Consider the following 12,000-nt stretch of genomic DNA (forward strand, 5'->3'; position numbering starts at 1 on the left):
AATTCTTATACAATGTAAAGCACATTGGCCAGATTCACATCATGTCAAAACTCTGTGTATTAATTTATACACGGTCCAAATTGACTGAATTTGAAGACGTCACACACAGGCTGCTGACAGGAAGTGTACAGTGCGGAACGTAACACACACTGAGCCTGTGCGCAGGAGAGCATTTGAATACGCTTGATACGCGTGTTTACCTTGTGGTCTGTGTGTGTGTGTGTGTGTGTGTGTGTGTGTGTGTGTGTATGTATGTGATGCTTCTGGAGGTGGGTGGTCCTAAAAACCACCAGGTGAGCAGTCTAAGCACACACACAAACGTGTTGGCCTCTTCGGCGGCTCCATCAACACTCTCCACTCTCCTCTGGCGCAGTGTAAACCTCTCAGTGCTGAACAGATGGGCACACACACACACTCACAGACTCACACAAACACTGAGATGTTTCATTGTACACAGCCTTAAGATGTAATATATATATATATGTTATATATGTGTAACAGGGAAGTAATAATATGTCCCAGATGTGTGTGTGTGTGTGAATAAGGTTATGCAAAAGTTTGAGCGCCCTTGGTGAAATGACACTTGTCTTTATTTACTGGTATTAACTGATGGAAAACAAAGCATATAAAATACGCACAGCATGTTTTATCTTTTATTTCTGTCCAAATATGTGAAATTCAATTAATAAACAGTATGTGTGTGTAGTAAATGTGCAGGAGTGTGTCTCTGTAGAGAATGTTCTTACGCAGAATATTAAGAATTTACAAGCGATTCGAGCAGAGGTACGTAATAGGTAATGTAAGAGGCATGTAATAATGTTCCACATGTATTATATACAGTATATATACATACATATAAATAATCAATCAATTTGTACAGAACTTCGTAATGAATGGACCAGTAGACCATTTTTTTTACATTGACATCCATTGAAAGTTCCTTCTCCTGTAAATTTGCCATTTTGGAGATACAAGAGTTTTGTCTGTCAGCAACAAAATATTTTGATATATGTAATATGTCCTATATGTCTTGCATACATGTCAGTACCTATATGTAGTAATATGTCCGCTATGTATTATATAAGTTAAGAACCTATATGGAACAACAGTGTTCCATAAATTAAAGGATCTATATGTAATAATTACACATATAGATTATATACATGTGAATTCCTACCTGTAACAATAATGTCCATCTTTGTATTTCTTTGGTCTTCCTACAAAGGCAGGACTTTATTTGTCCTGAGAACGAGAGCGAGAGAGTGCGCGAGAGGTATTCTGTAACAGTATATAAGAGCATTAATGCCTTTTAAAAGTGTCTGATTGTGGATTGGACAGGCTAACATTTGGCAGGTGCCACCATATACTGCATATATCATACACACACACACACAGTTGCGCACACATCGGGGTAACACACTCCATTGCCAGCTAATCTGCACTGTGGCAACGTGCATTGTTGCTGCATGCAAATGTGGTCTCTTTAGAGGGAGCGAGAGAGGGAGAGAGACCTTGGGAATGAGAGGCAGAGAGAGAGAGAGAGATGCGGGGGTATGAAGAGTTTTTAGAGGATAATGTTTGGGGGGGAGGGGGGTGGAGTTGGGGCCTAGACCCCTGAAGAACAGAGGGATTACCTCTCTCTCTCTCTCTCTCTCTCTCTCTCTCTCTCTCTCTCTCTCTCTCTCTCTCTCTCTCGCTCACTCAATCTCTCTCTCTCTCTCGCTCTCCATCCCTCCATCTCCTCTGGGTGGCCCCACATTGCCCATCAGGACCAGAGGGTGAAAGAAAGAAGGGAGGGTGCAGGAGGAAAAAAAAAAAAAAAGTTAAACGCATTCACGCAGGCCGGAGAGCTTAATTCCATCAAAGAAGAGAGAGCGAGAGAGAGAGAGAGAGAAAAGGAATGATTAATTTATTCTCTCCACCCTCTCCTCCCTCCCCCCGTCCCTCAGCTGCATTGTTTGGGCCTGAATGCTGGTCAGCAACAGAGCATCTGGTACTGGTCAGGATTCGTCCCTTTAAGCGGTCCAGACACCCCCCCAAAAAAACGTCTGCCAAGCGGCCATAGAAATGAGCTCCTAGCTCTCTTCTCCCTCTCTCGCTCCCCCACTCCCCCACTCTCTCTTCCCTCTATTCGTATGATTTCTTCTGTGAGGAGATTAGGAGCATGTCGCAGTGGCGGAGGCTTTGAGTAATCGTTTGTGAAATGTTGCTCTTTTCGCCGGCGTGCGCGTGAGCGGCGTCAGCGACTTAGCAGCGCTGATTTTTAAAGAGTAATTAAAGAAGTTTAATGATTTTGCTGTGAGGAGCTCAGCTGACTGAGCTTTTGTAGGGGAGTGTGTGAGAAGCCGGAGTAGAAAGGCTTGCTGCTTTGATGAACTCTGTAATGGAGGGCTTTATCCTGCACTCTTAAGTGCTGCCGCTTTATGAAATGTGTCAGTGCTGGTGACCACAGTGCAATTACAGCAGATAACACCTGCTTAGCTAACATCTGCTGACCCATCCATCCTCTCTGTCTACCTGTAATACAGTCAGTCCATTCATTGAGCCACCAGTATCGCCTAATGTACCAACCAACCCATCCTTCCATCCGTCCATCCTTCTATCCAGTATCTCCCAATGTACCAACCAACCCATCCTTCCCTCCATCCATCCATCCACCCACTATCTCCTAATGTACCAACCAACCCATCCTTCCCTCCATCCATCCATCCATCCACCCAATATCTCCTAATGTACCAACCAACCCATCCTTCCATCCATCCATCCATCCATTATCTCCTAATGTACCAACCAACCCATCCTTCCATCCATCCATCCATCCATTCATCCAGTATCTCCTAATGTACCAACCAACCCATCCTTCCATCCATCCATCCAGTATCTCCTAATGTACCAACCAACCCATCCTTCCATCCATCCATCCATCCATCCATCCACCCACTATCTCCTAATGTACCAACCAACCCATCCTTCCATCCATCCATCCATCCATCCATCCATTATCTCCTAATGTACCAACCAACCCATCCTTCCCTCCATCCATCCATCCACCCACTATCTTCTAATGTACCAACCAACCCATCCTTCCATCCATCCATTCACCCAGTATCTTCTAATGTACCGACCAACCCATCCTTCCATCCATCCAGTTTCTCCTTATGTATCTGCCAAACCCATCCTTCTAGTATCACCTAAAGTATCTGCCAAACCCATCCTTCCATCCAGCTACCCACCCACCCATCCATCCACCAATCCACTCTCTTTATGGAATGTTGTATTTATCTCTTTATGTACCAACCAACCCATCCTTGCATCCATCCATCTATCCATCCATCCATCTATCCATCCATCCTTCCAGTATCTCCTAATGTATAAGACAAGCCCATCCTTCATCCAGATGCCCCTCCACTATCTCCTTATGTATCAATTACTTCTACCTACCCATCCATCCCTGTATCCACCCACTGATCCAGTATCGCTCTACCAACCAACCCAGCTACTCACTCGTCCAACCATATATCCATCCAGCCATCCATCCATCCAGGATCTCTTTATTTATCAGCCAACCCATCCATTCAGCTGCCCCACCATCTAACCATCTATTCATCCATCCATCCATCCATCCACTATCTTCTCATGTATTAGTAAAACCTGTCAACCCACCATCCTGCTACCCATCCATCTATCTAGCCAGTATTTTCTTATCATCTAAATATCCACCCATCCTTTATTTATCACCTATTCATCCATCCATCCACCTTTTATGTACCAACCAACCTATCCATCTATTCATACTTCCTGTATCTCCTTATGTATTAACTAACCCATCTTTCCATCCAGCTACGCACTCATCCAATCATATATCCATCCAGCCATCCATCCAGGATCTCTTTATTTATCAGCCAGCCCATCCACCCAGTACCTCCTTATGTATGGAATAACTATAATCACAGCATCTCATCTACTCATTTGTTCATCCATCTATTCATCCATCCAGCCATCATCTGTTTATCCATTAAAATACAACCAACAGTTCATCCATCCATCTCCATCTACCTCATCCATCCATCTATCTGTCCATTCTCTACATCTATCTACTTCTGATCCCAACACGGCTATCATAAATGTCTCCATCCGTTTCTTGGACAGTAATCTCCCCCCCCACCCTCACCCAGCTGTCCATTTCTTCATCCATTCATCTCTCCAAAGTATCCATATATGCATCTACTTCCACTCCTTCTCTCGCTCTCTCTCTCCCTGCTTTGTGTCAGTAAGTAAGCTGTGGTCTCTCTGCCATTATGTGTCCGGTTCTTGTGTAGGCCGGTGTCGTGCTGTTCCTCAGATAAAGACGCGTAAATGAGAATATCTCTCCTTTTCTCCTCAGCTCCAGACCTATCAGCTCTTCTCTCCTTCTCCCTTTTCAATCACCCCCCCTGCCCTCCCCTCTACAACAGATAAGCAGGAGAGCAGCAGGGGGTCCGGCCCTTACCCCCCGTCCTCGCCCGCAAATCATATTTCACAGGGAAAAAGGCCTCCGCCGTAATCACAGTGGCGTAAAGAGATCAACAAGTGTGTTTTCTATGAGCCTCAGATTTTACAGGGATAAAGACACTCACCGTAACCCAGCAGACAAACGGAACCATGCCGAAAACCTGTGCTCCCCGTTCCCTCGTGGAGCGAATGATCATGGTGTTAACCCCTTAAACCGCAGACCTGCTACTGCTAATAGAAATTCATCCTAATGGACATACACTATATAGACAAAAGTATTAGGATGCCTGCTCATCCATTGTTTCTTTAAAAATCAAGGGTATTAAAAAAGCTACCAGATTGTGGAGAAGCATTGCTGTGAGGATTTTATTGCATCCGGCGACAAGAGCAGCTTTAGTGAAGTTAGGATGTTGGCTGATCACCACCTCGAATCTTCATCCCCAGCTCCCCAACTCATCCCAAAAGTATTGGATGGAGCTTCAACCATCATTATTCCAGAGAACACAGTAGTTCCACTGCTCCACAGCTCAATGCCGGGGGGATTCATACCCCTCTAGCCCTATAGGTTTATGTTTATCTACTGCAGAGAGTCCTATTCTATTGGCAGTACTTCTCTACAGGGACTAGACAAGCTGTGTGTGCATTTGCACATCTGTGTCAGCAATGGGTGCAACTTAAAGTAGCTATATGCATTCGTTAGAAGGGGTGTCCGCAAACATTTGGACACGTAATGTATGTTTCCATTACTTCTTATGAAACTAATGAGGCAAACCTCGACCAGCAAGTGTGTCTCGGCTGACTGGCTGTATTTGGGGTAATTTAGGGTGGGAAGGGGGAAAATATCAGAGCCCGGCGGACTCCTGCCGCTCCGAGCCGGACGGCAGATGAGCGGGGATGAAAGAGAGAGTTTCTAAGGGGGTGGAAGGACCCCGCTGCTTAGAGAGCAGCAGAGCCGATGGGACGGAGCCGCGGGCGAGCGTACCTATCACACACTCGACTCCGCCAGGCCTTTCTCCTTTTGTTCTGAGATTATTAAGCTCTGATACAGACCCTCTGTTCCTCCTGCGAGCGAGCAAGCATATGTGTGTGTGTGTGTGTGTGTGTGTGTGTGTGTGTGTGTGTGTGTGAGCGAGAGAGCTGAGAGGCTGTTGGAAAAAAAGCACGATCCCGGCCTGCGCTGTACCTTCTGCTGTCTGTTCAGAGAGTGAAGCACTGCGTCTTATCCCTGAGAAGCCTCCTTCATTCTGATTAGTGTAGCATGTTTACTGAATACAGACAGGAAAGAGGCAGAAGAGCAGCATGGTGGTAAATGACCTCTCCGTGTTTCATTTCTGAAGCCTTTTCTCTTTTAGTGCTGGTAAATATCACTGCTGGTCATAATGCTCTATAACACCTCATTATTCTGCAGACGTTTTCCCCCCTTTAGAGACCCGCAGAAAAATGGCCAGGCACTAATAATAATTCACCCCTGAACCTCAGAAGTTTCAGTAGGCCCTCATTTCATCTCCCGTTCGTGGCTCCCCCTAACACTAGCAATGCTCCCGACACTAGGAGAGTAAGGACTTAACACAAGTCTCCTCGATTCATGTGAAGTCAGCCAGGCGGTCAGCATGCTTGGAGGAAAGAGCCAGGCCCCCAGCTCCACCACACCAGCCTGTGCCAGCCAACATTGCTTAAGAGAGAGCTACCCACCCGGAGCTAACTGTGCTCTCTCAGACGCTGAGGCTGCGGATGGCAAAGCGGCATGGCTCGCTATCCACTAACCCAGAGAGAGAGAGAGAGAGAGAGAGAGAGAGAGAGAGTGAGGCCAGAGACAGCTCGGCCAGTTGTGCTCTCTCAGACTCCGGCTGCGGATGGCAAAGCGGCATGGCTCGCTATCCACTCACCCAGAGAGAGAGAGAGAGAGAGAGTGAGGCCAGAGACAGCTCGGCCAGTTGTGCTCTCTCAGACTCCGGCTGTGGATGGCAAAGCGGCATGGCTCGCTATCCACTCACCCAGAGAGAGAGAGAGAGAAAGAGAGAGAGAGAGAGCAAGGCCAGAGACAGCTCGGCCAGTTGTGCTCTCTCAGACTCCGGCTGTGGATGGTAAAGTGGCATGGCTTGCTATCCACTCACCCAGAGAGAGAGAGAGCAAGGCCAGAGACAGCTCGGCCAGTTGTGCTCTCTCAGACTCCGGCTGTGGATGGCAAAGTGGCATGGCTCGCTATCCACTCACCCAGAGAGAGAGAGAGAGAGAGAGCAAGGCCAGAGACAGCTCGGCCAGTTGTGCACTCTCAGACTCCGGCTGTGGATGGCAAAGTGGCATGGCTCGCTATCCACTCACACAGAGAGAGAGAGAGAGAGAGAGAGTGAGGCCAGAGACAGCTCGGCCAGTTGTGCTCTCTCAGACTCCGGCTGCGGATGGCAAAGCGGCATGGCTCGCTATCCACTCACCCAGAGAGAGAGAGAGAGAGAGAAAGAGAGCAAGGCCAGAGTGGGCTCGGCCAGTTGTGCTCTCTCAGACTCCGGCTGCGGATGGCAAAGCGGCATGGCTCCGGATTCAAACTCATGACCCCCTGGGCCATAGTGGTAGCACAGTCAACCCCAATAACACTGTACCAGCTGTGAAGCATGGTGGTGGTAAAATCATGCTCCAGGGCTGTTGTGATGCTAGTGAAACTGGTTCTTTGTGCAAAGTGAATGGAACAGTGTAGAAGGATGATGAAAAGTTCCGAATATTAGTCAAATATTAATCATATTTGAGAAAATATGAGAGAAGGATCGGTCATATATTTGCCACATATTAGACAACTATTAACCAAATATATTAGTACCATTAGAAACACATTATTCACATATTAGGGAAGTGTTATTTTGGATATATTTATATTAGACAAATATGGATACATTATTAGCCAAGCATTAGACAAGCATTGTTCAGATATTAGACATATTTTCATCACATATTAGACAAGTATTAGTCAAAATGTTGACAGTTATTAGTGATATATTAGTCACATATTAGCCCAATATAAAGTGAATATAATTACAGAATTATTAATTATATATATTAGTAACATGTTGGTCAAATATTTGATAAACATTGTTTATGAATTAAACACAATGTTGTCAAATATTATTCAAAATTATAGTAAACCATCGGTCAAACATATTATTCACGTTTACAAATAATATTAATTATTAGATTTGTTTCTATTGTGTTTTACAAACATTATTTAAATATTAATCAGATTTCAGTCAAACATCCTTCAAATATTAATCACATTTAAAACCGTCCATGTTGTCCACTCTAAACTCTCAGCTCACAGCTGACGTCTCACCATGTGCTCCAGAGCCGTTTCTCCGGGCAGTGTGTATACCTGGGTGTGTGTGTGTGTGTGTGTGTGTGTGTGTGTGAGATGCTGAAGCCTAATCTAATAATTGTAGTGTGTGTTCTACCTTGATGGCTTTCCTCAGCGGGGAGGCCACTCCACTCTGAAGCCCCTCTGTTCTCCTAAAGCCCCCTCAACCTCTCACAGTAATTAAATCAATCCATCTAAGCTGCCCTGGGCTTTTTCCCCACAGAGACTGAGCGCAGTTCAGCTCTAGTGCTGCTCCAAAGACCAACCAGCCTGAAGACAACACAGATAAATCACACTCAGCCCAAGCCCACATCACTCAGCACAGCTCGGCAACCGCCACTGACAGACCTACAGTGGAGAGCAAAAGTCTGGGCACCCCCGGTCAGAATGCCAGTTACTGTGAAGTGCGAACAGTTCGGTGAGTGGAAGATGAGCTGATCTCTGAAAGGACGACAGTTAACGAGGAAGCATTCTTCGTCATTCTGTTCCTTATTTTTCTTTAGAATGCGAGTTTAGAGTTAAAAAAAAAGGGAGCAGTGGAGCACCATGCAAAAATTTGGGCACCCCAAGAGATTTCAGCTTTTAGATAACCTCAGATTCCAAGGTTTTGGACCCTAATTCGCATGTTAGAGCTGTGGGCTGTTCACAGTCACCGTTGGGAACGATTAGGTGGTGCCAGTTCCTAAGCTTTTTATTAAACTGACCACTTAAACCTTCAGCGACCCAACAATCAGCAGCCATGAGCTCCTCTAAGCAGCTGCCTAGCACGTCCACGAAGCAGGAAACGACTATACGAAGGCAGTGAAGTGAGGTTTTTTTAAGGAAGATGTTTCCTCAGTGGATTTTCTTTATTAAGAGTTATCGTCAGCTGGAGTTACTAGAGTCATAATTGAAGAGGATTAGACTAAGTCCAATGTGGGTATGTGTGTGGTGGTTGGGTGGGACTGTATGGGGGATGGGTGTGGGTGGAGGTTAGAAGAGGTAGTATAATTCTGTTAATTGTCGATTTGTATTTTTTCTTTCTATTAAAAACTCACAGAGAACGATCAGAGTACTACCTGACATCTGAAAGACCAAGAAAACTTTGGGAGAAATGCTGGTAGAATTGCTAGAAAGGCAAATCAGACCCATTGCCTCACTGCAACACCTGCACACTGACAGCTCCGGGAACAAAATTAAGAGACCACTTAATATTTTTTTCCTAAATGTGCATCTTTATGTGTCTGGCAGTCGCTTTATTCCAAGCATTTTATCTAACAGAGCTGAGTCAGCTGAATTTGGAGACTAATGGCATAAAGTCTCAACAGCAATGTGAAAGACTAGTGGAGAGCCAAGACATAAGAGCTGCAATTGGCCGTCGAGGTTATTTCACCATAGTGATTTCTGAATGCTCTCAAAGTTCAAATATTAGAACTGTGTTGATTACATTTCAATAAAAAACTTCTTTATTAAAAATTAAATTAGAATAATTTCTTTATTTGCATTGTGCATTATTTGAGCAGTTGTTTTTGAGCAGTTGTCATTTCTGTAAATAAATAAATAAATGCTCTAAATAGCAAATATTTTATTTGGAATTTATGGGAAATGTTGTCCATGGTTTATGAAATACAACGCAAATATGAATTTTCCTAAACACACTGCCTATAAATAGTAAAACCAGAGAAACCAATGCTGTAGGGTGGTCTCTTCAATTTTTCCGGAGCTGTATGTCCGTCATGGAAGAGTCATCAAAGAAACATCTAAACCAGCCTGGTGCCTTTTAGCAACATGTCTTGCGGACTGATGAAGTTTAATAGAACTTTCTGGCCACAATAAGTAAAGTATGTTTAGAGAAGAACAGGAGCAGAACTTCATGAAAAGAACGCCTCTCCAACTGTTAAGCACGGGGGTGGATGGATCATGCTTTGGGTTTGTGTTGCAGCCAGTGGCACAGGGAACAGTTCACAGAAAATCCATTAAAACCAGCCAATTCTGGAAGCAAACATCTCACCATGTGTAAAAAAAATTTTTAAATGCTGAAAGGAGGACATTTTCTACATCCCTAAGGAACTTTTGGAGGTTCTTCAATTTGAAACTATGGAGGAACCTTCAAGAAAAGTGTTTTTAGAAGAAAAATGTTCCTCAAAGCTCTTGAAGAGGCTTCAGATTCAATTTCAAGCTGAAGAACCTCCAATGGTTCCTCAGGGAACTAATTCTTTGCAAGTACAACAAGACAACGGCTAGAACCTTTACGGAACTAGAACCCTTCTGCAGGACGAACGGAAATCTGAAAATCGCCCAAACAGTGACTGTAAGACTTTTAGCTGCTGCGACAAGCGTTTACAAGCTAAGAGACTCCCCGAAGAGAGTGTCAGTAGGTATTGACCATGCAGGGTACCCAAACTTTTGCTTGCTCTGAAACATTATAAAGCAGCTCCAAAGTATTGCTGCTAGTGGTTCTAGACCAGTATAGACAGCCACAGGCAGCTAGAGTAGCTAGAACAGGGGATTATGGAGTGCTCAGTCTGCTGTGGTCAAACGTCCATTGATGTTGACCCACAAAAATGTCTCGCCAAAGCAAAATGTAAACAAGTAAACAAGTTCCAACAAACAAGCAGTTTACAGGCAGATGTCAGAGGATAAGAGGGAGGTTGTTGTTTCTTTTTTAAGAGAGAGAGAGAGAGAGAGAGATGCATGCGTCAGGTTGGGCCCTGTCGAAAACTCCGATAGACAAATTGGATTACGGAACGAAGGATTAAACCCAAAAAAAAGAGAGAGAGGAGGGGGGGGGGACGACAAACAAGAAAAGCTGGCTGTGATCACAGACTTTAATATATTTCTTTGCCTCCTTTTTTCCTTTCTTCTTTTTCTACCCCCCCTCTCTCACACGGAGGGAAAAACCCTGGCTTAGTCCGGGACTTATTAAACCCGGGATTAATTTGTAATGCTCCCTTTCCCCCGAAGGCAACTAGCAGATTTGTTATCTAAAGCAAACAGGGCGAAGCGCAATAAAACTAAACGACAAAAGAATGTGAAGTTCTCTGGTTTTTAGAGGTTTTTTTTTTTTGGGGGGGGGGGGGGTGGAGGGGTGAGGGCTTTTTTAAGGGGCTTTCGGAGGATTGGCGGATTAAAAAGGAAGTTGTATTCCTTTAATATTTCCTCTAGAACAAAAACACGAGGCCAATCAGAACATGTGTAGAAGATGTAAAGGGGTTTGCTGGGTTCGTTACACGTCATTGGTCTAACATCATTTTAGACAATGTGGAATGTTTTAGAGCTGGGTTAAATTTATGGTGTTAATAAGGGGTGTGTGTCCAGCTCAGAGTAGTACTAGGTGAATATTGGTGCATTGGCCCCTATAGTTGCCATTTCTTTGTGTGTAATATATATATATATATATATATATATATATATATATATATATATATATATATATATATATATATATAAATAAAAAACATTTTATACAAATGTTACGATGCATATTTTTGTTTTTTGAAAAAGAGGACAGTAGGGACACACGGAGCCCACCATAGTTAGGATGTTGTGGCTAGGGGGTTTCAAGTAGGCCCATATAGAGCCATGGTAGTGTGTGTGTGTGGGTGGAAGGAAATACCTCTCAAACATGCAGCTATAGTATGTTAATGTAATTAATTTTTTTTGGACAAATTTACTCATTTAGCAAAGACCAGTAAAGAGCCTCAATAGCCCATATGACCAAATCAGCTCCGTTCAGTTCAGCCTACAACTTAGGCCTACTAAACCCCCCCGGCCAAAACACCCTAAGTACAGTGGGTACCTGTGTGTCCCTATTGTCTTCTTTTTAAAAACAAAAATATGGGTAAAATCAGCACACATTTAACCAGTTGTGTCCAAACTTTTGACTGGTACTGACTGTATTCTTTTCATGAATGCTCCAATACGAGCGTAAGTTTTATATATATAACTTACGCTCATATTGGAGCATTTCTGTTACTCCACTGCGAAAAAGAGAAAAATGTAAAATGTAGAAGTGTTTGAGTCAGAGTTACGTTACGTATAAATAAAGACAATAGTATTACACGATTCAGGGCTCATGTAATAGAAAACCAATTTTCCTACTATTAAAAAAAACAGTAGCTTAATATAGTATGTAGCTACATGTACATACATGCCAACACATAAGCCTATTCAGCCTACAGCAGTTTAGC

Source organism: Salminus brasiliensis, chromosome 15 (assembly GCF_030463535.1).
Source record: "Salminus brasiliensis chromosome 15, fSalBra1.hap2, whole genome shotgun sequence".
In the NCBI taxonomy this organism is placed as follows: domain Eukaryota; kingdom Metazoa; phylum Chordata; class Actinopteri; order Characiformes; family Bryconidae; genus Salminus; species Salminus brasiliensis.